This window comes from Acinonyx jubatus, chromosome B1, assembly GCF_027475565.1.
Source record: "Acinonyx jubatus isolate Ajub_Pintada_27869175 chromosome B1, VMU_Ajub_asm_v1.0, whole genome shotgun sequence".
NCBI lineage: Eukaryota > Metazoa > Chordata > Mammalia > Carnivora > Felidae > Acinonyx > Acinonyx jubatus.
The window spans coordinates 164,162,734-164,190,404 of NC_069382.1; the positions used below are offsets into that span (position 1 = coordinate 164,162,734).

General features: G+C 35.4%; 1 long non-coding RNA gene across 1 annotated transcript in view; it reads right to left on the bottom strand.

Annotated features, from left to right (window-relative positions):
* Positions 1-18,054: 18,054 nt before the first annotated feature.
* Positions 18,055-27,671, bottom strand: part of LOC128314555 (uncharacterized) — a 110,031-nt gene continuing 100,414 nt past the window's right edge. Inside the window, exon 3 of the long non-coding RNA XR_008296335.1 lies at positions 18,055-18,143. This is a non-coding gene — a long non-coding RNA (uncharacterized LOC128314555). The remainder of the gene's footprint in view (positions 18,144-27,671) is intronic.

Below are 27,671 nucleotides of genomic sequence, written 5' to 3' on the forward strand. Positions count from 1 at the left end.
AATATGTATATGTTTACACAAACCTATAAATATGTATGGATAATATATACATATATATGTTACATACATATATACGTGTGTGTGTGTGTGTGTGTGTGTGTGTGTGTGTGATATATAATTTACTTCTGGGCCACATCCATCCTGGACTTTGTTGCATTGACCTTCAGTATAATGTAGTATTTACTTAGCCTTTTTTTACAAAGAAGATGTGAAAGGTCAATTTTATCTCTTTTAGTACCTTTGTAGAAATGCAATATGTATTAGTTAAATGAAATAAATACACAGTAAACATGTGTTGATACATGTGCCCTGGTAAAAGCCACATTGTAGTCACTTACGAGGAAAACTGGTATGGGTATCTTGTACTCCCAATTAAAGGCCCTTTATATCGCAACCTTTATAATGTAACATCTAAGAGTCCATGAGGGAATCCATTTCCTAAAACAGGTTGATTTGAAAGGGAGAAACAAGGTATTACATAACCTATCTCTCCTCTAAGCCCAAATCTTGCCACTGAGAAGGGAGAAGTCCTCCCTGTCAGCTTTGGAGAAAATGGAGTCCGTGTTTTTATTGTGCATGAGTTCAGGCACACTTTTTAGTGCTTCAGAGCAGATAATAAAATCATCCTTCCCTCCATGGAGAGGATCACGGTGAGGGAAAATGCCACAAACAGGTCATCCTTTAGTTAGCTGACAGTATGGTAAAAGATTTAAATACAAGTCCTCGGATTATAATTAGTATTAGGAAAATGAATAAAGTAAAGTATAACAGGATCACGTGATAGAACAGTATGTGGCCACTATAAAATGCATGCTTTTAGACTATATAATGGCCTGGGAAGTGCTTTCAACATAAGACAAATAGGTTACAAACCTATAGCCTACACACACTTATGGAAATGTTTATAAAATATCCTAAAAAATCTAAAGGTTATAAATCTATTTTAACTTTTATTAATGTTTAATTATTTTTGAGAAACAGAGACAGAGCACAAGTGGGGAAGGGGCAAAGAGAGCCAGAGACAGAGAATCTGAAGCAGGCTCCAGACTCTGAGCTGTCAGCACAGAGCCTGACGCGGGGCTTGAACTCACAGACTGTGAGATCATGACCTGAGCTGAAGTCAGATGCCTAAAAGACTGACCATTCAGGCACCCCAAGGTTACAAATCTATTTTAGAAATTTACCTTCATTTTGTCTCGATCTCCATTTCTATGTATATTGATATCTGTATTTTTGGAATACTGCCATTAAAAATTCTCATGCTACAATGAGCAAATTTGTACATAAATTTTCTCTATATTGGTATTTATGGGAAGCTCTCCTCCTCTGCATCCTTTCTATGCAGTACATATGTAGTATATTTGTGTGTGTGAAATCTAGATATGCAATTTTACATGCCCACGGGAATTATCTGCAAGTGTTCCTCCTTTCTTGGCCCTCACATCAGTCACTAATTTCTATAAATCTATTAATTACACATTTCTAATGTCCCTCCTTCTCTCCATTCTTCTTGTCATTGTTACTGTATTAGCCTCTCAGTATTTCTTATCCATAGATAACTGAAAGTACAATCTATAATTGTAGTTACTGTTTCTGTAATATTTCTACATTCCACCTTTCAAATCCCCATCATTGTCCTGGTCATTAAAATTCCTCTTTTAAAACTACATCCTCTGTTGGCCATGAAAAAGAATGAAATCTTGCCATTTGCAACAATGTGGATAGAACTGGAAGATATTAAGCTAAGTGAAATAAGTCAGTCAGAGAAAGACAGATATTATACTTTTTCACTCAGATGTGGGGTTTTAGAAACTTAAAGGAAGACCATGGGGGAAGGGGAGGAAAAAAGTAGTTATAAACAGAGAGAAAGGCAAACCATAAGAGACTCTTAAATACAAGAACAAACTGAGGGTTGATAGGGATGGGAGCTGGGGGGTGTGGGTAAAATGGGTGATGGATATTGAGGAGGGCACTTGTTGGGATGAGCACTGGGTGTTGTATGTAAGTGATGAATCATGGGAATCTACTCCCGAAACGAAGAGCACACTGTACACATTGCGCATTAGCTAATCTGACAATAAATTACATAAAAAAATAAAAATAAATAAATACCTAACTTTATGAAATATATAACACTGACAGAATTCATTGGCACATCTTGGGTTTTAGGAAAAATGTGGTAGAAAGTTTCCAAGGTTCTTAGGTAATCTGGAAAAAGACAGAAGCAGAAATTAAAAAAATAATAATAAATAATAAATAAAACTACATCCTCTGAAGAAATCTTCCCCCCAATTCCCAACATCCTAATTCTAAGGTAGGGTAGCCTTGTCTAGCAAATTACATTGTACGTGCCTATATACTAATTTAGATTTACATGGTATTATGTTATCTGCTTATGTATTATATCAGGCCAGAAAAGCATGATGTTTTGTCTTGTATCTCAATTCTTATAACAAAATGCTTGACTTATAGAAGGTGCTCAATAAATGTTTGCTTAAAAATTGTTTAATTTTAGGAGCGCCTGGGTGGCTCAGTCGGTTGAGCATCCAACTTCAGCTCAGGTCATGATCTCACAGTCTGTGAGTTCAAGCCCTGCATCAGGCTCTGTGCTGATAGCTCAGAGCCTGGAGCCTGCTTCAGATTCTATGTCTCCCTCTCTCTCTGCCCCACCCCGTGCTCATGCTCTGTCTCTCTCTGTCTCAAAAATAAATAAAAAAAAACATTAAAAAAATTGTTTAATTTTAGAGTAACATGAGACAATCTTCGAGTACAACCAGAAAACAATCTTTCTCCATCTGCTATATGATAAGTAAATTTAATAAAAGTAAGAGCTCAAAGTCATTACAGGTAATGAATTGTCAGAGAGTTCTTTGACCTCTGTCTGCCACTTTGAACATCACACCAACTAAAAGTTTTCTAAAATTTTCAGCAGCAATGTTCTCTGCAACTTACTTTGCAACAATGTTCTCTGCACTTGAAGACAGATACGAAATTTCATGATGAGGAAGCCTTTAGAATTCTAATTTTAATATTTTTTTTCTATAATTTGATAGACTATCATGGGTGGTCATTCAAAAATTGGGTTTAATAGATTAAAGGATCCCCAATAAACTTAGATATTCTCTCCTTTTCTCTATTTTCCTTCCCTCCCACATACTCTCTCTCTCTCTCTCTCCCCTGCATCACTCTCTTGCTCTCTCGCATCCTTACCCCCTCAGTTTAAATGGGTACTCAGCAAATTTGGGCCACTAACCACATCCCATTACAATGAAACTTTGCATCTCCCCCCATTGGGAACAGGATATCCTTCAGGTATACTCCCCTGAATCTTGGACAGCACTATGACTTGCTATAACCAACAGAATGTGGTGAGCAAGACTGTGCCACTTCCAAATTTAAGTCTTTCTCTCTTTCACTCTGTCTACCAAGCTAGCAAGCGAATAAACCCTGAATGGTCTGCTGGCTGATGAGAGATTATGACCCCATCACCACCATCACCCCAGGCAACATTTACCCAACCCCCAGAGGCAGAGCCTCCTAAAATATCTATATTTTATCTAATATGTAACTAACCACAAAAGCATAAGGGTACACAACCATGACAAAAGAACTGCTCCATCGAGCCCAGACCAATTTGCTGACCTAGAGAATCATGAACTAAATAAATGGCTGTTTTAATGAAGCATTGGATCTGGAGGTAATCTTACACAACAGAAAATAATTGACATAACCCCTTTGTGCTTTAGTTTCATCACTTGTAAAATGAGAATACCAGTATTCCCTATCTCATATGGGTAACCTGAGTATAAAATGAGCAAACTTATTAAAATGATTTGAACAGTGCCTGACACACATAAAAATAATGTTAACTATTATTATTTCAATTTAGTGCACCTGAATTTGGATCATGTTATTCTACAGCTCTCAGTTCCGACCTCTTATTTAAAAATATGACTTTCAAATACATTATTTAGAAAATAAAGCAAGAAAAATGTGATAACAAGGAAAATGTAATATGTTCATTATCCTTAGTGGCAGGATGATCTACACTAAGAATTGCTAATGGCCTCTATGTAAAAAAGAAAATGTGTAAAAAGAACTTTAAATGTGTATTAAAGAAGTGTAGAATATCCAGGTGTTTTGATAATAGTATATAAAAGTAGTACATATACTATTAACAATATTTCAACCAGCAATTATTGAGTACTTATTCTATGCTAGCCACCATGCAAAGCACTCTGTGATTGCATATTAGAGTATTAAGTCATAATATCCTCATAACAACCTATGAAGTAAATTAGAAATAAATAATAAAGGGCCATATGTTCTAGGAACAGATTAAAGCACTGGATCTCAAAGTAAGGTCAGGATTGTAGATTTTAACACAGATATGACTTTGAAATCATGAGCAAGAAAGTATGGATAACAAAAACAAGTGAGAGAGCAAGAAATGCTATGTCCATGGCCCTTCAGTGAGGGTGGTGATTGGTTTCCAACAGAACGTCAGGAGAATTTTCATGTTATGCCCATATGCTTTAGCTACTTCCTTTTATTTCTCTCTCAGTGAGGTTGATCCATATATATACAGATATACAGATACATATAGAGAGAGAGATCGCTATCTTACATATTTGCGCATGCTACCCCATGCCCTTTCCAAAGCTTTCAGGATGGAGAGGGAAATTTACTACTTAGGAATGTATAACTTGAATCATTTCTTTTTTTTTTAATTATTTTTTTTTAATTTATTTCTTGAGAGAGAGACAGAGCATGCATAAGTGCAGGAGGGGCAGAGAGAGAGGGAGGGAGATATAAAATCCGAAGCAGGCTCCAGGCCTGCTGTCAGTGCAGAGCCCCACGTGGGGCTCAAACCCGGGGAACTGCGAGATCATGACCTGAGCAGAAGTCAGATGCTTAACCGACTGAGCCACCCAGAGGCACCTAACTGGAACCATTTCTAAATGATGATAATGCCCTTCTTGTGCCCTTCACCACACTCCTAACACAGGCCTACATACAGGTAATATGAAATTTTAATCTAGAAACTTAAAAATGGATTTCCTAGGGTTTTTTAGAGAACATAAAGGAGGACTACATTTTTAAACATAGTGACAAATTAGCATTGATGTAGAAGTTAGCACTGCTAGGAATTTACCCAAGGGATACAGGAGTGCTGATGCATAGGGGTACTTGTACCCCAACGTTTATAGCAGCACTTTCAACAAGAGCCAAATTATGAAAAGAGCTTAAATGTCCATCAGCTGATGAATGGATAAAAAATTGTGGTTTATATACACAATGGAATACTACTTGGCAATGAGAAAGAATGAAATATGGCCTTTTGTAGCAACATGGATGGAACTGGAGAGTGTTATGCTAAGTGAAATAAGTCATACAGGGAAAGACAGATACCATATGTTTTCACTCTTACGTGGATCCTGAGAAACTTAACAGAAGTCCATGGGGGAGGGGAAGGAAAAAAAAAAGAGGTTAGAGAGGGAGACAGCCAAAGCATAAGAGACTCTTAAAACTGAGAACTGAGGGTTGATGGGGGGTGGGAGGGAGGAGAGGGTGGGTGATGGGTATTGAGGAGGGCACCTTTTGGGATGAGCACTGGGTATTGTATGGAAACCAATTTGACAATAAATTTAATATTAAAAAAAGAATTGGAGAGAAAAAATATCCATTTTATTTTCAATGTATTATTTGTTTTATATATAAAATTATGAAGAAATGCAAAAAAAAAAAAAAGAAATTGTGGTTTATATACACAATGGAATACTACCTGGCAATGAGAAAGAATGAAATATGGCCTTTTGTAGCAACGTGGATGGAACTGGAGAGTGTTATGCTAAGTGAAATAAGTCATACAGGGAAAGACAGATACCATATGTTTTTACTCTTACGTGGATCCTGAGAAACTTAACAGAAGACCATTGGGGAGGGGAATGAAAAAAAAATGTTAGAGTGGTAGGGAGCCAAAGCATAAGAGACTCTTAAAAACTGAGAATAAACTGAGGGTTGATGGGGGGTGGGAGGGAGGGGAAAGTGGGTGATGGGCATTGAGGAGGGCACCTGTTGGGTGTTGTATGGAAACCAGTCTGACAATAAATTTCATTAAAAAAAAAAGAATTTAGCATTAGATTGAAATGAAAGTAACCAAAAAAAGAGCTAACATAATATGTTAGACAACTCTGAACTTGCCTCATGAGAAATGAGGACTCAACTGTCAGTTGATAACCTAATGGTTCTGAACCTAATTGTTCAACTGTCAGTTGAACCTAATTGTTCTGAAAACAGTAGACAATATATCATGACCTTTCTCCCTTAGTAAGGAACTTTCAATCTGGGAATCAAAAGGTAGAAATGGGATTAACTCCTTGGCTGGTATCCTTAATGATGAACTAGGAAAATAGTTGTTTCATCTCCTTACAACTCTGTTTGTTTTAGAAATTTAAGTTCTCCAAAGAGGAATCTTTATACCAGAGGATTAAACAAGAGTTTCTTTGAAATGGAAGTTGAAATTTCCACTAGATCACTTTGGATTCCTCATGCCACTAAATCTACAGGCAAATAAGGGAGTTATTTTTCCTTCTTGGGTGACTGTTCCTGGTTTTCAAGAGGAAATATTTACTACCACATATGGAACAATGGAGGGGTATATCTAGAGCCTGGGATTATAGGAGCACCACTCAGCAGTCCCCTGTTCAGTAGTAAAAATTAATAAAAAGCTGTGGCAGTGCAGTATATGCAGAATGACAAGTAGCACAAGCATTTCAATAGATAAAGTTTAGATCCTAGTAAAGAACCATGACCAGCCCAGACAATTTATTACGGCAAAGGAAACAATAGTCAAGAAAGAAGTTTTAAATGTAACCTACAAATGTGTGACTGGAGGACAATAGCAGCAATGAATATTTTACTTCTGACCATGACATGCATGTATTTATATATGTTAACTGATTTATTTTTGTTTTTACATCCCCTTACTATTGAACATGAGGTATATCAGTAATAAATTTGGGGGCACCTACGTGGCTCAGTTGGTTGAGCGTCCAACTTCGGCTCAGGTCATGATCTGACGATTTGTGAATTTGAGCCACACATTGGGCTCGCTACTGTCAGCCTGTCAGAACAGAGCCCACTTTGGATTCTCTGTCCTCATCTCTCTGCCCCTCCCCCACTTGTGCTCTCCCAAAAATAAATAAATACTTTAAAAATAATAATAGTTAATCTTATAATCCAATACTTAAATTACAGTATCACCAAAGAGAGAGTGAGCTAAAAAGGCAATGAGCATAATCTCGAGGTGTTTAAATGACATATGGGCATAGCATAGGCCCATTTATGTAAGAGGAGTTGTATTATGGTAGGCAGAGTGTGGTGGTGTTATGGTCTTGATTTGGAAGTTAAATATGAGCTAAATGCCATGGATGCCAAGTTGGACAAAGAAATGGGCTGTGTTGAACTGTCTGTTGACAAACCAATAGCACCACAACCTCATTCTAAGGTTTCCTTGCAAAACAAAAGAGAAGTTAACAATTACATTCTCCCCTGTCCTTCAAAGTTAGAGTTTTCCTGTGAGAGGCACTTACTTGAGACTCAGAGGATGAAAAAGGTAAAGACCATAATCTCTGGAGGCAATTATAACCAGAAATTTTGTCGTTTGTGCCTCACAGCTGCTTCCCAGTGAGGCCTATGAACAACTCACTTTGCTACTGCTGACAGAGGTAATTGGTGGGAGTTTTCCACAGTCTTCATAATTTCAGCATTTCTCTAGCAGGCTCTGAAGAACCACCTGACTTGTTACTTTAAGAAAATCACTAGTAGTTTCCCTGACTTTGGCTTCCCTTGCTCTTCCAGTTATTGGGGAAGCTCCTGATTCTCTATGTTAATTTATTCAATGTTTGGAAAAAATAGAATGGCTTCTGTTTATTGGCTAAAATATTACCACTAAAAACATTTTCTAGAAGCTGCTCGCAACACTTTTTCCAGAACTTAATGTAATGAAAGATGAGAAATACTCTATTTCAAGATGTCCATGTGTCCACTTAAAATCATTGAATACTACAATTAATAAACGAGAGTTTCTTTGATGGCAATTCTACCTCAAATAGTATGAGGCTCACTGCTGGAATGGGTCTTTGCTCTGCGTCATTCTAGGGGTCCCCTTATACTATTTTTCATAGCACTATTCCAAAAGGACAGAAGCCTCAAGATAAAGAAAACAAACACCAGACATCTACATGAGACAAATTTCTTAAATACTATGTCCTTGACCCAAATGGGATTTTTTGGTATGTTTTCCCTTATGATTTTACTGACAGTAATTTTGGAGGGCGACTGTCCAGTGTCCAACTTCGGCTCAGGTCCTGATGTCATGGTCTGTGAGTTCGAGCCCACATTGGACTCTGTGCCAACAGCTCAGAGCCTGGAGCCTGCTTCAGATTCTGTGTCTCCCTCTCTCTCTGCCCCTCTCCCATTCACACTCTGTCTCTGTCTCTGTCTCTCTCTCTCAAAAATAAATAAACATTAAAAAACATTTTTAAAAAAGCTTTAAAAAAGATATCATTTTGGGTCTCATTAAATTACACACGCACAAACATTACCTTATGCCTCCCTGAGCCTTGGTTTCTACAATTATTAAAATAAATAAAATTAGTAATAAAAGGAGATAATGGATGTGAAACTACTTTGTGACCAACAGAACCCTATACAAATATAAAGTTACAAAGTAAAACAAATATTAAAATTAGTATTACTTCAGCGGATATATAAAAGTGTTATACTGATGTATTTTGCAAAAGTTCTAATCTCAGGAGAGAAGATCTATATGTGACTCTGGCAGTACCCTGAAATGGACAAAGTTGCCCTCTTTTTGCAATTTCTTTCTGACATCTTTAAGTAACCCAAAGCAGAGGTCAGCTGAGTTATTTTTCCCACAACAGGATGACCCCAGCGAGTGTGTTCTTGCCACTGGCAATGCTGTGTGTGAATCTTAACATTCACGGTCACTGCTTATGGGCTGACAGCTGGGATTTAAAATACTTGTAGCTAAATCATAAGAGCAGCTGAGAAGCAGAGGCCATCTGCTGCAGGTGAGCACTAAAATACCCTCAAATTCATCACATCCACATTGACACCCGTTAACAAAACATTTAGCAGTGCAAATTCTCTTCAGTAGTCTTATTTGGGGTGAGCTCCAGAATGTATCACTAAGCTTTGTGTCTTATTCACAGGAAACAGTCACTGTCCTCAGCCAAGTATATTTTGACAGAGTGCTGTTCACATGGCAACATCCATCAGACCTCATGGAAGCTGGTGACCTGGCACATCTTAGCTTTGCACCTCATCTGTCTGGACTGGACATTTATTGAATAGGTGCTTGCACTGCAGACAGAATTTTATCTATCTCATTACAATCCATTGCATTGACTTCATCAGCTACAAAAATAGCCAGGGTGCACAATAAGCCCTGGGATCAAATTTCCAGGAAGCTGTAGTTTACATTTGCAGTTTATTTTTGCTCTACTTAAATGTACATATCTGCTGTGTGTCCTCCATTCTGTCATATGTCTTATGTATTCATGACATTCATGGACCATCCAAGTCCCCGCTGTGTTCCATACCCACCTAACCTTTCATGACTGTTGCAGATACACCATCAAAACTCCCAGCCAGAAAGTTCAGTTAATTTTTTTATTGAGAACTATTTGAAATAACCTATTTTTAATAAGTCTTAATGGATCTTCTAAAAGCTCTTATATCTTAATTGAAGATGCTTTATAATTAAGGAGTGCCCTGCTGAGCCAGTCATGGCCTTATCTGCGTTCTCCAATGGATTACGTTCAAATGTAGATTTGTTCCTACCACACTCTCTTCCTCTATGTAAACACACACTCTCTTCCTCTATGTAAACAACAATAATGTACACACCTATATACTTATGGCTTGGAAAGCCCTGAAAATCCCCCAAACAGAGATATTCTAGTTAAAAGTGTTCTGGAAAATACAGGTAAAGACAGGTGACCCAAGCCTAGTGCTCAGCTGAAGTCACTTGCCACGGGCAGTTATTCAGCCTTCCTAACGTGGCTACTGCAGCTTGACATCTAAAATCTTAATTTAAAGCTTAAATGTTCTGCAATATTTTTGCATTAAACATAATTCTAGACACACTTTAACCCTTGAAAATTTAGTGTTCAAATTGAGATGTGCTGTTAGTGTAAAATAAACACCAGATTTTGAAGGCACCTTATGAAAACAAAGAATGTATAATAATGAAAAAAATAGTGAAATAATTCTCATTAATGTGTTTAATATGATCATATATGGAAATGATAATGTTTTGTATATGTTAGGTTGAATATATGTTAGGTTAAATAAAACACATTATTAAAATTAATATCACCCATTTTTTTTTTACTTTTCATCAATGTGGCTAGTATAAAATTTAAATACACATATAATCTTTGCACTATATTTTCACTGGCAGCGTTTCCAAAGGACAAAGTTGACAGAGTTTCCTCTCTTTTGATGTCTGTCCTTACTTTCAGTAAAGTTTACTTTAAACTCCTATCTCTCACCCCATCCTGACCCTTACTTCTCTACATTTTCCTGACTTTGTTCCAGAGACCTGATCATGTAAGAGTAATGACCAAAATCGTGTGATAGCAAAGAGAGACCTTGATCCTACTGCCCCCACCTCCCCCACCAAAAAGGTACATGGAAGTTAATATAGATCAGCCTCATAGCAATGCATCTGTATGTGGAGACAGTGAGGGGTTAAGGCAGAAAGAATATACTTTCTGGACATCATGAATTTTATTTGGAGACATTTCCCAACAAAACACCTTTTTAAATAAGGTTATGACATTAGGTTATTTTACTACCAAATCACATGTTTTAAAAATATCATAGAGTTTTTACTAATTGTTTAAGGGACCTAACTAAATCCTTAGTATTATTTAACTGGGACTATACATTGAATTCTAACAAACCAATTAGTAACAATATTCCAGCATGACTAATAAAACCAATCTGTATTTTAATAATTAATGATCCTTGAAGTACTTTCTTTAAATTTCTTACTTCTAAGTTAAGGTTAGATTTGGACTCTCTTGTTAATATCGAAATTACACTTAAGGAAAGAGTATAACCATCTGGAATTAAATAGTAACTGTCTGAGACAATGTCACATCATTGCATAATATAAAATATTATATAAAATAACCCAACTCATGATTTCCAAATTGTGCTTCATACAGTGCTTTTGGATTCTCCCCAAAATGACAAGCCCCTCGTGAGAAAAGGTCATGGTCTGTATGCATCTGACTCTCAGTTACACCTTAATGAAGAGGTGTAGAGGTGCTCCTCTGTGAAGAGAGAAACAGACCATGGTTGGAAATGTAGGCTTTTAAATCAAATAAATGTGAGTCTATATCCAGGACTTTCCACTTAGTGGATATAAGATCTAAGGCACTTTCCTCATAGGAAAAACATGGATGATAATGTTTACCTCACAGTGTTTTGTGAGTGTTATTTTAGACAACAAATACAAATGTGTATGAAGCACTTAACCCAGCACAGCCAAACATTATCACTTGGTCTAAAGTAACTACCACAGTTCATCTGTTTTATAGATATAGATATTTGATTTCATGCGATTTTAAGAATTCTAAGATGAAATGTTTTGTAACCTCTAATTTGAATCTTCTTTATCTTTATGTTAGATATGATGCTTGAGAAAAATTGCATGCTCAACTTAGAAAGCTTGAAGAGAAACATTAGAATCAGAAAGCATTCTTTCAACTGTGGATGAGTGATAAGACCCGATCAGTCTACAGGCCATGTGGCAGTAGTGTTTGGTCACATTTATTGAGACCACAACCTATCCCACCATTCCTAACCAACACTACCGGTCAACTCAGTGAAACTGCTCCCTCCTTTTTTTTGTCTGCCTCACTTGTTTTTCATTCTGAAAACAGATAACAGGAAAAAAACTATAAATACTATCACAAGTATTAATTCAAGTATTTATACTGGTAAATTCATCTGAGATTTCTAAAAGCAACTTGAGAAACCAGAAGTTTCCTTCACTTACTCACTTGTAAAAATCAGTTTCTTTTTGCTCCCAGGCCATTATCCCATCACTTAATCATCACTCCTGCCCCAATCTTTGAAAATGCTGTGATTGTCACCCGAATACTCCTTTTATTTATGTCCTATTTTTAAAATTTCCTCATTCTTCAAGACCTCTGCAACTTTTTCAAGACAACTTAAATCTTCCATTATCTATAAAGGCTTCTTTAATGTTTAACCTGCTCTCTTCTTTCTATGAATGGTTCTCACAATTTGAGTCAATGCTACCAATATTAAGCCCTTAACTGTTTTCTCCTTGTTTCACCATTATCAATTTGCCTCCCAACTGCGTTCCAAATTCCTTAAAGACACCATTATAAAGTATACTAGATATAAGATAAATGCTTGTCAATTGGTTTCTCAGCACGGCTTCAAGCCAACCTTTAATTTAAGAAACTTTAAGCACTAGTAAAAGACTCTTACACTAATATCTATGGATGTTAAACTAGTGTGTATGCTCTATTTCAAAATCTTAGCATACTCAGACATAAAAATAACAAAAAAACCTTTTCATTTGCTATTATAACCTCCTAGTATCACATGTCTATCTTAAATTTTACCCCAGTTAGTTGCACTCAACCTAAAGATGCACTGGGAAGGCATTTCATCATAAAATATAAAACAGGGGTACATTTTCCAAAAAACCTTTTTGTTCTTTGCAGTTTGTTTTAATCTCAATACACTGACCCACTCATGATGCCAATCAATGTGACAATAGAAATAGTGCTAATAGCTGACTTTGCCACCCTCATTCTTACTTCCTGGTGACTGGCAAAACAATTGTAGATCAATTATTTATATCAACTTACTGACAAGGGATCTTTTGGAGTTCTGGCTTGCCAATTCTCAAGAAACAATAAAAAAATATCCCCAACCCCACCCCCAGATTTTTAGGGAGTTAAGTTCCACTTGCCATCTGCCATTAAGGTACAGCCCTTCTTTTCTGCTTTTGTCTCTACCCCAGGGTGTCATGCTGGACCTGCTGTGCTCCAATGGCCAAGATGCAGAAGACTCCATAAATTTCTGAGGTCCTACTGAGATCAAAGTCAGGACCCTATTTTCTGCAATGTTTGTGATATTCCTGTTGAAATAATTGCATTTATAGTAAAATTAAGTGAATCCCCTCAGGTTTAAGTTATAGTCATTAAAGATGGCGTCTTTGGTTTTGAATAAATCCATAAAAAGGAAAAAGTAACTTCAAAGGGTTTAGAGGAGAAGGAATAAGTGAAGTAATTCTTAGACCTAAGCAGAGTAGAAGAAATCTTTGCTATTTAGCACGGTCTTATCTAGGGACTAAAAACAAACATAAAGGGTAACAAACTTGGCTCATAACTGCCTATTTGGTGAAGTCTGTAAATGTGGCTGGGATGAGGGAGGTGATACCTCTTTATTCTGGACTTACTCTGTTGTACAGTATATTCTCCCCAGTCCTTTTATTAGATAATAAATTCCCTGAATGAAGGACTCTATAGTTTTCATTACACTTTGGAGTTCCTACTATGTGTCAGAAACTATTCCAACTAAATTGTATATCCTATATCAATTTCCACATTTTGGGTTCTCAGTGATATTTTATACTTAAAATATTTCAGTGCAATAGTAGTATCCTCTTGAATATCACTTATTTCATAGTACAGGTACAGGGGTGATGAGAAATCAGATGATTTCAGCAGGGAAAATAAAACAGACCCAATGAAATGATTTGATATCTACTTTTTAATGCCATCTATCCTTTTCTCATAAAACTAGAGGGCAAAAGTTGTTTTTGTTTGTAACATTTCACATTATTTGGATTCTGGATGAGAAAATGAACATTTTATGAATATAATACAACATACCTTCCTTTACTTGTGGAAAATATTTCCACTTTCAGTGCTTTTTATGCCCTTGTCAATGTACTACCTATAAAGCATAGCTATTCACTTAGATATATTATTCTTTGATATCCATAGAGTTTCTGCTTTTATGATCAAAATTGTTTTTTGTCTGAAGAGAGAGAATAAGTAATGCCTTGCTTAAATTGAAAATGAATAACAACTTGTCTAAAGCAACAGGGGTTCAGAGATACTGCTTAAGGAGCATGTCATAATAAAATGTGAATAATTGTGAGAGGTTTCCCAGGAATCAGTGTGCAAGTCTTACTGGTGAACCTGATTCATTTGTAAGTCTTGGGACATCTCAGGTAGGGGTAAGAAAGCATCAGATGTCACAAGTGACGGCTTCAACTAAGATAAGACACCACATAAGGTATTTATAATTATCTAGAGTTCTAACAGTATTTTCATGGGCAAGGAACAAATATGAGATTGAATATTCCCTAAATATCAGACATATTTTCCCCTATATTTTGCTATGCTTTTGTTTCACTATTCAAATTTCCTTCAGAAACTCTACTCAATGTTTAATTGAAGTATCAGATATAATCCTTTTGTCTTCTTATTAGGATAGCTTCCAGAGAGTTCTTTGTGTGAGGAAGTATGACTTTTGTAGTCACTCATAAAGCAATGTGAATTATGTTAATCATCTTGGTTTTCTCTATAGCTAGACCATATCATTTTTCATACAAACTAGGAAAACACTTATAGTCAAAAAGGAGTTATTAATAGTTATTCTAGAATCATAGAACATGGTTGTCCAACTGGGACTATTCAAGGAAAAGTAGGATATATAATTATTTTATCCATAGTTCTGCTGAGCAAAATTCAGTTAAGAAAAGTTTTTACTGGTGAAATGAAACCCAAATAACATTAGAAGGTAAAGTAATTGAGGGACACAGAAGCCCCTTTTTAGAACTAGAAACAAATCTGAGATTTATGACTCTGTAGATGTCCTGAGAAGAAAGGGTTTTGAGAAACAAGGTATGGAGAGGTTAAAACAAAATAAAAGAAAACAAAACAAAACAAACATAAAAAACCCTAAAACAAACAAAAAACAAGAAAGGAACATGGTGAAAAGTTAAAATAAAAGAACCAGGGTGAGATTATAATTGTATGAGATGGCAATAAGGTCAAGGGAAAAAAGGATTATGGTAGTTCTGTCAAACCATAGCAACCCAACCCATGAAGTTCTTAAAGAATATTTTGACAAGGAAAATGTAGCAGCATTTTATCCTTTTCTGAATGTGCCCTTGAAAACCAAATGCAGACCTTCCAGGTAATCTGGACTGAATCACAGTGTGCAAAGTTCTTGTCTAAATTTCTTTCCAAACAAGTTCTTGCAAATAAGTGTAACCAATCCTCTCCACCAGAACACAGGTAAGCAGAGAGAGGGACAATGTGAGCAAAGGAGAGGTCCCCTACCTGCCCACCCATAGTGATGGTGCACAGAAGGGCAGAACCGTCAAGCACACAGCCATCGTAGTGACCACAGTTCTAGCTGCACTACCACACAAGTAAAAGCAGGGAGAGGAGAAACAAGCCTGCCTTGGGTTTACTTACAGTTAAGCAATATGGGAAGAAAACAAAATGTAGAGAACAAGCGCTGGATGAGCATAGTTCCCATGTTCGTTACATTTTAGTACACAGTATCTTCACTATATGATACAAATGAACCTTTTCATTTATTTAGCTAAAGCTAAATTGGAATTTCCTACGTCACTCTATGTTCAGACAGTCAATAATATAATCATTCATAATGAAAGCAGCAGCAAAGTAAGTTACGCAAATCATGATATCTCCATAATTCAACATTTGTCTTGTGCAACTAGTGAGCTAGTAGTATATCACGTTATAAACACATACACATTTAAAACATCTACCTTTATAAACTGGAAAACAGAGGTTTTTGTTCATAAAGTAGTTTTCCAAGGTCAAGAATGTAATAGGTGGTGATACTGGAACTCAAGACACATCATTGACTATAATGGCATATCCTTCCCACATTTCCCAAATGCCATTCTAGATATAACCTATTACTAGAATAGAGTTCAAAATAGCTTGATACCAGAAGTAAGGCATTCTGTTTTCAAATTATTGGATAGCTAATTTAAGCACAGTATGCTTGCACTCTCCAATTTGTCTCTCTGTATCTCTTTGTTTTTCTTTGTGTTTCTCTGTGTGTGTGTGTGTGTGTGTGTGTGTGTGTGTGTGTGTAAAAGGAAGGGTAAGAAATTCCTGTAGTCATTGCCAAGTAAGTAATCATGTTTAATAAAAATACCATGATATGTTTCATTTATCTATAGCCTTTCTCTTTAAAAAAATCAATGTTGTCTCCCTTATATTTGCCAATTATATTTTAATTTTTTTAAATAGATGTAGTTACGACATATTCCTCAAGTGTATGGTAATTTAGCTGCTTGAAACTTCACTATTTATTTCCAATTTTCATAAAGTTTCTTTAAGCCTGGATCACTTGAAAATCTAATTTCTATTACTGGTTGGATTTTGTAATGCAAACGCAATGGAAGACCTGCCATAATATAAGGAATGAGTCTTACAGGAAAAAAAGTTAACTTAGAGAAGTTTAGCTTAAGGCCTCCCTTTTTTCCAATGAAGTAACTGATTGATGTGGTTTTCCCAAGTAAAAGCTCTTTATCTATAAAAAACATTACTATTAAATAATTGTGGTTATGGCCATCTCAAGAACATTACATGATGATATCTAACTATGAGGTTTATTGTGTCCTAGATAAAAGAATAAATAGATAATTTTCTTGAAAGAGGAAAAAAAACATATAAGTCTACAGATGATAGATGATAAAAATTTAGATATATACAATGCTCATATTTCATATTATTTAAGATTCCTGTATTTTACATTCTCTTTATACCCAATTTAGATTTGGGTATAATCTAAAGTTGCCCAATTTAGATAATTCTGAGTCTTTTGATATAAGTTTTAAATGAAAATCACTATAACTTGAACTTTATAGATCTAGAAAACACGATTTATGTTCCTTGTAAAGAGAAATAAAAGCCTTTTTTATTAAGTTGGTCAGGTTCAAAAGTCCTTCTTCTCCCCATTGTGTCTAATGCTGGCCTACCATTAGTCTGTTCAGGAAGGATTGGCAAGCATGGAATTCTTCCCATGGAAGTTTATCACTTGTCATGCTGGACAAGTGTTTGTGCTCTGATGGCCATGGCCAAAGGCCCTGTTGCATTCTGCCATAGCTTTAATTTTATATTACCTTACTGTTTTAACTACCAAAGAAGAAAAATAATGTCACAGCAAGCTTAGAAAACAGATAAGGGAAACTTATTTTTACACCTAAACAAATTTCTTCATTTTTTTCATCCAGCCTTGTTTCATCAACTTACTTTGCACATTTGTGATAATAAAGAATACATTAGTTATGGCCTATGTACTAGCATCTGATCATTGGAAGTAGGAATTGGTACAGGATGTGTCAGCAGTTATCTTTGAACACCTCAATTCCCCCTGATAATGAGTTGACCTTTAGTAAATATATAATCTCTTTCTATGTCCAGGAGACATAACAATCTATTCTCAAGCTATAGGAAATAGACCAATTATTATTCTTTCATTCCCTCTCTGCCTCATCACCACTATGAAAACTTTAACTTACTTACCATGATTTTAATAGAACCTGGTCTGATCTTTAGGACTGAGACCTAAAACCTAGGACATGAATAGTATTTTACTGGTTACAAATATATTTGAACACAAACAGAGTGGGCTTTCTGAAAGCTGCGACATTTAGTACAGATTGTTCTACCATGCATTCCCAGAAAAAAAAATTTTGACCTTCCAAATAGGAGATTACAATGGAAATATCAAACGGGTCCATTGTTCTCTTTTTTTTCATTTGAATATTTTTATTTTACTGACATTAATAGAGCCATAGGGACACACTCCAGTTCTAAAAAGCCAAAAAAATAAATAAATAAATAAATAAATAAATAAATAAATAAATAAATAAATAACATGCAACAAAAGAATGATGCACTTAGGCAGTAGCAATATTCAGACTGGTATTTATTATATTTAATGGAAAAACATCTGGTCTGTATCTTACACAAAAACATATCTTCTTTTCACAAACATGCCTGTGAATAGGGTATAAACAGAAAGCAACGTTTTAGCTTTTATTTTTGATCGATAACTACCTACATTCTATCATCTCCCTGTTACATGGTTAATGTTATTAGGTTGTTATGCTATTTCTTGACTTGCACCCCTTGTATCCTTACCTTTTATTAGCAATCCATTCAATACATACTAATTGCCTCCTGTGTGCTAGGCACCTTTCTACATGTTTGAAGCACAATGGTAAACATAGGACTCTGCATTTATAGACCACTCTTTTGAGTGAGGAAAGGCAAACAATAAACAATACACCCAATTAATATAGATGCTATAAGGAGATGAGTGCTATGGAAAAACACATATAGCAGAGAGTAAGGGGGATCAGGGATGCTGTAGGGAGGAGAGTTTGCAGCATTGAATAGGATGAGTTGGGTAGCTTCTAGGCAGAAAGGACAGACAGAACAAAGGCTCTAAAAGAGGTGTCTGATCTGCTAGGAAACAATAAGCAGAGTGAAGGAGAGAGCGGTATGAGACAAAGTCAGACAGGTCAGGGAGGCTTCCCACATAGGAGCTTATAGACCACAGTGACAACATTACTTTTAATCTCAGAGAACAGGAACACATGTAAAATTGCCAGATTTAGCAAAGAAAAAGGAAGGCACACATTTAAATATCAATTTTGTATAAACAATGAATATATTTTAGTAGAAGTATGTTCTTTGCTATATTGAGGACAAACATATTAAAAATTATCTGAGGGGCACCTGGCTGGCTCAGTTGGTAGAGCATGTGATTCTCGATCTTGGGATTGTAAATTTGTGCCTGATGTTGGATGTAGAGATTACTTAAAAATAAACTCTTAAAATAAATTATCTGAATAATTTTAGTATAAGTATGTTACATACAATATTTGGGACATACTTATTTCTAAAATGTTAATTTGTTATCTGAAATCAAAAAGTAACTGGGTGTTCTGTATTTCATTTGGCAGTCCTAAACAACGTGGGAGTCATAAACAGGAATACGTGGCCTGACATACAAAATGATTGATTTACCTCGAAAATTGTTTTAAATGCTTTATTTAAATAATAGCATACTTAAAATGATCACAGGTACCTAGTGAATGGACTGCAGACACAGGAAGACATGGAGGGTAGCTTTCACAGTGGTCCAGGTGAGAGATCATGGTGCCTGGAACCAGGATGATAGTCAGTGGTAGACAGAAAGTGATGAGAAAAGGTTTTTAAAAAGTAAGAAAAGAAAAGGAAAAAGCAAGACATTTTACTTCTTAAGTGTTAGATAGATGGATGATAGATAGATAGATAGATAGATAGATACAGTTGATATGCGTATGTTTGATTCACTCAGACTAATTGCTATATGATCATTTCTTTAGAATGAAAAATAAAGAAGGGAGGGAGGGAGGGAGGAAGAGAGGGAGGAAAGAGAGGAGAAAGGAAGGAAGCAAGAAGCACCGACTTTTCATTGTAGTTTTCTTTGCAGACTGAATAAGAAAGTAGAAATGCAAACGAGGACAGTGGACTACAAACCAAAACACAAGTTCTTTGTTGCTTGCATGTGTGGGACTTCAGATTAATTACAACTTCTCAGAGCTCTAGTTTTCTCTTTTGTAAGTGTAGATGTACATTTCCACCTTCTTTACCTCACCAGATTGCTGTGAAGACCAGCCGATCCTGGATACATTTGATTGTAATGTGTCATGTAAGTACTAGTTGCTGTAAGTACTGAGGTCACAAGTAAATCATATGGCTAAAACTATATACGTGTGAAACAAAGTAAGATAAAGAAACATCCTGTTTCTAATTTTGAGGGATAAGAACTAAAAAGCATTTATTTCTGGGTAAAAAATTTAAAAACAAAAAATACTAAGAATCCATAATCGTCTTTGGAAAATCATGCACATGTCTCAGTTTTATCTTTCTCCTTTCAAATTCATCTTTCTTCTTTTGACAGAAGCAGGCAAATAGCATATATTAGTACACATTCTTTCAGTGTAATAGGGTTTTCCCCTGAGAAAAGAAAAGTAAACTTCATGAACACTCAATTGCTTGTTATCTCAGAAAATTATTTAGCAACCACAGTGAAATAATCAAAGGGATTAATGAGAAATAAATCAAAGATGCTACAATGGCCTCAAGAAGGACAGGCTTGCCAGTGTGGGAATCCGCATGTGAAATGAAGGGAAGAACTGGAAAAGAAACATAGACAATATCCATCTATTGATCCATCCATCCATTTATTAATAATTACTTCTTGAGCACTTCTTATGTATAAAAGTCTATGATGATGAATGGATAAAGAAATTGTGGTTTATATACACAATGGAATAGTGTGTGGCAATGAGAAAGAATGAAATATGGCCTTTTGTAGCAAAGTGGATGGAACTGGAGAGTGTTATGCTAAGTGAAGTAAGTCATACAGAGAAAGACAGATACCATATGTTTTCACTCTTATGTGCATCCTGAGAAACTTAACAGAAGTCCATGGGGTAGGGGAAGAAAAAAAGAGGTTAGAGAGGGAGGGAACCAAAGCATAAGGGACTCTTAAAAACTGAGAACAAACTGAGGGTTGATGGGGGGTGGGAGGGAAGGGAGGGTGGGTGATGGGTATTGAGGAGGGCACCTTTTGGGATGAGCACTGGATGTTGTATGGAAACCAATTTGACAATAAATTTCATAAAAAAATTCTATGGGATATTCAAAACTAAATAAACTACAACCTACTCTGAAAAGAAATGTGTACCAATAACCAGAATGTGAGGTAGAATGTGATAAGCACTACAAGAGAAATATAAATAACACACTGTAGTACTAGAGAGGAAAAACGAAGACAGGAAGGGTTGGTCAGGAAAGGCTATGGATATGGCAGCAATTGTCAGGTGGTGGCCCAGTTAGAATTCAGGTGGAATAAAGGCATATTTCACTGTGGTTACAATGTAGAGTAAATGGAAGGAATGGAGTAAGCTAAGGTATGCAAGAGAGGTTAATCCAACATTATGGAAAATATTTAGTGTCAGATGAAAGTAGATGGTTTTATACGTTAGCTAAAGTAAGTCATGGAAAGTTTTTGAGCCAACAATATAACCAGAGCCAAGATTAAAAATAATCAATCTGGTAGCATGCATAAGAGGAGCTGGATGCAGGGAGAAAAACTAGAAAACTATTACAATTTTTCCAGTGGAAAGGCTGCAATAAAATATAAAAAAAAATTTGTGAGGTATATGTCAGTTAGGATTGAAAGTAAATGAGTATGATAGGCCATCCAAAATAAGAGTGGCTTATACACGAGGGAAGTTGATCTATTTCTCATTTGAAAGACCATTGGCAGCACGTATAGTTCATAGAGTCTTTAGAGTATTCTAACTGTCTATACCATAAGGTTTCCATCCTCATTTTCCTCAAGATAGTGGCTGAATCTCCACCATCACATCTTCAATACAGGTTTAGACAGGAAAGTACAATGGCAAAGAAGGACCTCCTTCCCTCTTGAGTCCACTCCCTTTAAGCAGCCTAAAACTTCTGCTGACATCTCCTGAGGTGTGAACTTAGTCTTATGGCCACCCTTAGCTGCAGGGATAGCTGGGAAATACAGCCCCGTGGATGCAGGCAGAAACTAAGATTGGGTTTTTAATGTGTATCAGGCTATGTAATTAGTAATTCCTCCCACAAACTGAGACATATATAATTTGACGGCCAATTTAATAGGGAAGGGAGGTTAAATAAAAGCAAGAAAATTAGAAATGTCATCTAAGTTGTAAGACTGAGTGAGCTAATGTCTGTGACTATAAGAAAATAAAATCATTAGAAAGGTTAGTTTGAAGAAGAGAGGATGGGAATTGGATCAGATTAATAGATCCACAAGCATAAAATGATGTTATTTGATGCAGATATTTTAAAACACTGGAATTTATCATATTTTAATTATAACTTAAAGGAATCTGGCATAATGAATATCAGGTGGATATGCTTATTTATTGGAAAGTTGTTACCTGTCTAGTGGGTGTTTTTCTAGGGGGTGGGGAGGTTTCTAGCTCTAAAGTACAATTCAGAAATGCTATGCTATTTTGTAAAATAGTTTTCACCATCTTTTTTGCTTTCCTATCATTACCATTTTTGAAAACACTTAGAAAACTGATGAATTTGACTTTAACCTGATTGCACATTATTAGAATTGTAATCAAAGGACAATGGAGATATTAAATAACTTCATCCATTCATTTAACAAATATTTATGGGCACCTCTCATGTGTCAGGCACTATTATTCTAAGTGCTGAAGATAGGGTAGTGAGTAAAACACACAACGTATTTTCCCTTAGAAGACTGTATTCTAGAAGGATCATGGTAGGAATTTGGAGCAGTTTGACAATCAACAAATATACATACATGAAGAAAGCAGAAAAATGAGCTGAGAAAACAAAGCATAGGAAGCTAGATAGTGAGACAAGATTGATGGGGGACAGAGGGGAGATGAGCCATGTAAACAGCTGGGCAAAAACCCTGCACACAGAGGCAAGAGCAGATGAAAGGTAAAAAGACAGGAAGAAGGAGAAATAGCAGGAGTGAAATCATGTAGTGACTTGTAAAACATGCAGAGGACCTTATTTTATGATGTTTTAAAATTTTTTTACACATTTATTTATTTTTGATGGACAGAGAGAGACAGAACACAGTGGGGGAGGGGCAGAGAGAGAAGGAGGCACAGAATCTGAAGTAAGCTTCAGGCTCTGAGCTGTCAGCACAGGGCCCGATATGGGGGCTTGAACTCACCAACCATGAGATCATGACCTGAGCCGAAGTGGGACGCTTAACCAACTGAGCCACCCAGGTGCCCCTATGATGTTTTAAATGAATCAAGGGAATGAATGGAAAGAGGCATGGACAGAAGGGAAAAAAAAATGGTCAGACAGACTACAGAATCAGATGAAATATTTCAAACTGGTTTGAAAAGATTATTGGTTTGCAGATAATGACTTTGCCTTAGGGAAGAAATCAACTCTTTTAAAATTTGCTTACTTGAAACAACATTATAACTATTCAATTTACTTGCTTTTTTTGGTACTAATTTTTACTAGAGTTGACCAAAAACATCAAATATCAGAACTAAATCTAAAGTGTGTGAATCTGTAATACTTTGAGTAGGCATTGTCTAACATTTCCCTCCCTAGAGGCTGAGCTTGTGATTTCTGTTATCTTCTTAGAGCTATTTTCTACTGAAATGGAACACACAGGTTAAAGTCCTAAACCCACGGTAGGTCTCCATGGTTACAAGAGGACAAGCTGCTTTTGTGTCTCGAAGAGCTGGAATTGTTTTCACCTGAAAACGAATAGCACTCAGGCTATATTTTCACAATGGTATATTCAGTAGTGAATAACACATATTTATTCTAATATAAACAGAAAGCATTTCAATCGCATTAAGGAAGAGATGATGAGTATTAATTAAGGTGGGCACTTATTATTCCAATCCTCACTGACACATGTTCAAGAACATGAACTCAAGAGGTCAACTGTGCAATTGTGAATTCACTGAACGTTACACTCAGAATGAAAATACCTTTCTAGAATTAAAAAAAGAAGTAAGCTTGGGGCAAACGTGTGGCTCAGTCAGGTGAGCATCTGACTCTTGATTTCAGCTCAGATCCCAGGGTCATGGAGTCAAGCCCTGAGTCCAGCTCCGTGCAGAGTGCAGAGCCGGCTTAAGATTCCTTCTTTCTCTCCCTCTGCCACTCTCCCCTGCTCATGCACTCGCGCTCTCTCTCTTTCTCAAATTAAAAAAAAAAAAAAAGGAAGTAAGCTGAAATCAGCCAATAATTAATGGGACACAGTACCTATTTTCCTGAAATTTTATATATTTTATACATAATTTTATATGTATATTTAAAACTTTGTAAATTTTATATATAATCCAACATCATATTGGATTATATATTTTAATTTATATTAATTATATAATTGTATTTTATATATAAATTGTGCATGTATGTATGTGTATTTTCCATGTTTGAATTCTATCCCTTAAATATACTTATGAATTTTCCAAGTATGAAGTTTTACATGTATCCACTTCAAATGAACCTCTTTTCTGTATTCTCAAGATTAAATAATAATGCCTTAATTCAAAAAAGTTTATTTTTCACTACCAAAATATTACAGTAAAATAATTTTGTCAGTTTTGAGGGCAGATACAATTTTGGAAACCCTTCACATTCCTAGTTTGGAATAGGGCTGTTTCATCAATGCTCAGCCTAAGGATAGGCATCTGTGTCTGCAGACAGAGACATACTGGAGCAAGTCAGTGCCTAGAAGTAGGTCGGACCAATAGGTGTTTCTATACGTAAGAAACCAATTAAAAGGACAGGATAATGCATTGAATAATGAATGAATCACAGAATTATAAGACTATAGAAAAAGAACAACATTAAAGTGAAAGAACAGCAGGTGTTGGCTTTCATTTCATAATCTTAAAAAAAGACATTCTGATCATGGATGTAAGATAGTTACTAGGCAGACTGAAAACACAGCACATTTTTTCAATGTTTTTAGGTATATTTACATTTTTTTGAAAAAGACAACAAAATAATAAACAACATTCAGTTTTATGTGTACTTCTGAAAGAAGGAAAAGATATCAGAAATGGAAGCATATGGGTAGATGCGACTTATTCACAGAGTGAGGAGTTTATGGATGATAATTACAGTAGTATGGATCATAATAGAAAATATAGCAGATTATTAAAACTAAACATTTCTAACAATGTGTATAGAGTTCAACACCACAACCAAATGGAATTTATCCAAGGTATAGAAGCCTAATTCAACATTTTAAAATCAATTAAGACAATCCATCACATCAACAGATGGAAAAGCAAAACAAACACAAAACCCACAAAACAAAACAAAACAAAACAAAAAAACATGTCAATAAATGCAGAAGAAGCATTTGACAAAATCTAATACCCATCATGACAAATCCTCTGAGGAAACAAAATAGAGGGAACTTCATCAACTTGATAAAGGTAGTCTATAAAAAACCTACAGTTAATATCGTCCTTAATGGTAAGAAACTAGAAGCTTTCCCATCAGGAATAGGTATAAGGCAAGGATGGCCTCTCTCACAATTTCGTCTCAATATCTTATTGGAAGTCCTTGCTAATGCAACAAGGCAAGAAAATGAAATAACAGGTCTCCAGATTTGGAAGGAATTCTTTTTTTGCAGATGACATGATGGTCTATGTAGAATATCCAAAAGAATTGACCAAAAAAAAAAAATCTGGAATAAGCAATCATAGCAAACAGGATTCAAGGTTAATATATAAAAGTCAATTTTTTTCAATATACCAAAGATGAACAAGTGGAATTTGAAATTAAAAACACAGTTGCATTAGCATTATCACACATTCCACCAAAATGAAACACTTAGGTATAAATCTAACATAATATGTATAAGATCTATATGAGAAAACTACAAAGCTTTGATGAACAAAATCAAAGAAGTAAATAAATGGAGCAATGTTCCCCATTCATGGATAAAAAGACTCAATACTGTCCAGATGTCAATTCTTCCCAACTTGATCTATAGACTCAAAGCAATACCACTCAAAATGCCAACATAGCTAATTTATGGATACTGACAAACTGATTCTAAAGTTTTTATGAAAAAGCAAAAGACAAAAAATAAGCAACAGACTGAAGGAGACTATCAAAGTTGGAGGATTGACACTACCCTACATTAAAACTTAACATAGAGTTATAGTTACCAAGATAGTATGGTATTGGTGAGTGAAATGAAACCAATGAAATAAAATATGAAACATGAAACAAAATAGTACGTCCAGAAATAAACTCCCATAAATACAGTCAACTGATCTTTGACAAATAAGTAAAGGCAATAAAAGGGAGCAAAGATATTCTTTTCAACAACGGTTCTAGAACAACTGAACATGCACATGCAAAATAATAATATTCATAATAATAATCTAGATACAGACATTATACACTTTACAAATATTCAAAATGGATCAGAGACCTACATGGAAAAAGCAAAAATATAAAATTCCTAGAAGATAACATAGGAGAAAAACCTAGATGATGTTGGGTTTAGTGATGCCTTACTAGATACAACACCAAAGACATGATCCATTAATGAAATAATTAATACACTGGGTTTTGTTAAAATTTAAAACTTCTACTCTTTGAAAGACAATACCAACAGACCATAAAACAAGCCACAGACTAGGGCAAAAATACTTGCAAAAGATACATCTGACGAAGCACTGTAATCCAAATATGTTTTGTAATCAAAACATACAAAGAACAATCAAAACAATAAGAAAACAATCCAATTCAAAAATGGACCTTAATAAACATCTCACCAAAGAAGATATGCAGATGACAAATATAATATAAAAAAGAAGCTTCACATCATATGTCATAGGGGAAATGCAAATTAAAACAACAAGATACCACTACAGACTTATTAGAATGGTCAAAATCTGGACACTGACAACACTGAATGTTGACGATTATGTGGAACAACAGGAATTCTTATTCTTTGCTGGTGGGAATGCAAATGGTACACTTTGTTAGACATTTTTATATTTTTAAAATAAGACTAAACATATTTTTGCCACACCATATAATCCAGGAACTGTGTTCTTTGATATTTACCCAAAGAAGTTGAAAACATAGCCACACAAAAACCTGCACACGTTCATAGCCAGTTTACTTATAATTGCCAAACTCAGAAAAACAGGATGTCCTTCAATAGATGAATAAATAAACTGTGGTACAATTTTATTCAGTGCTATAACAACATGAGCTGTCAAGCCATCAAAAGACATGGAGGAATCTTAAACGCATATTTTACCAAGTGAAAGAAGCCAAGCTATAAGGTCTACATGCTATATGATTCCAACTATATGATATTCTGGAAAAGGCAAAACTATGAAGATAATAAAAAGATCAATGGTAGCCAAAGGTGGAGGAGGGAGAGCAATGAATAGGCAGAGCACAGACAAATTTTACATTGAAAATACTCTATATGCTATTATAATAATGAGTATATGTCATACTTTTTCCAAAGCCATAGAATGTACATTACCATGTATAAACCCTTGGGTAAACTATGGACTTTGGGTGATTATGATGTGCTGATATAGGTTCATCCTTGATAAAACACGTACCATTCTGGTATGTGATGTTAGTAATGGGGGAGGCTGTTAATATTGGGGGGACATGGTTATGTGGAAAATCTCTGCACTTTCCTCTCAATTTTGTTGAAACCTAAAACTGATCTTAAAAAATTAAGTCTTAAGAAAAAACTACAGCTAAATAACAGATGTAAAACCTACGTTATCAGTTATAATATTATATGTAAAATGGATTAAATACCATAATTAAAAGGCAGAAATAGGCCAAATGTATTTTTAATTACTCAGCTACATGCTGTCTATAATATATAGTTTTGATTCAAAATGCAAATAGATTGAAATTAAAAGGATATAAAAGCATATACTATGCAAATAGTAA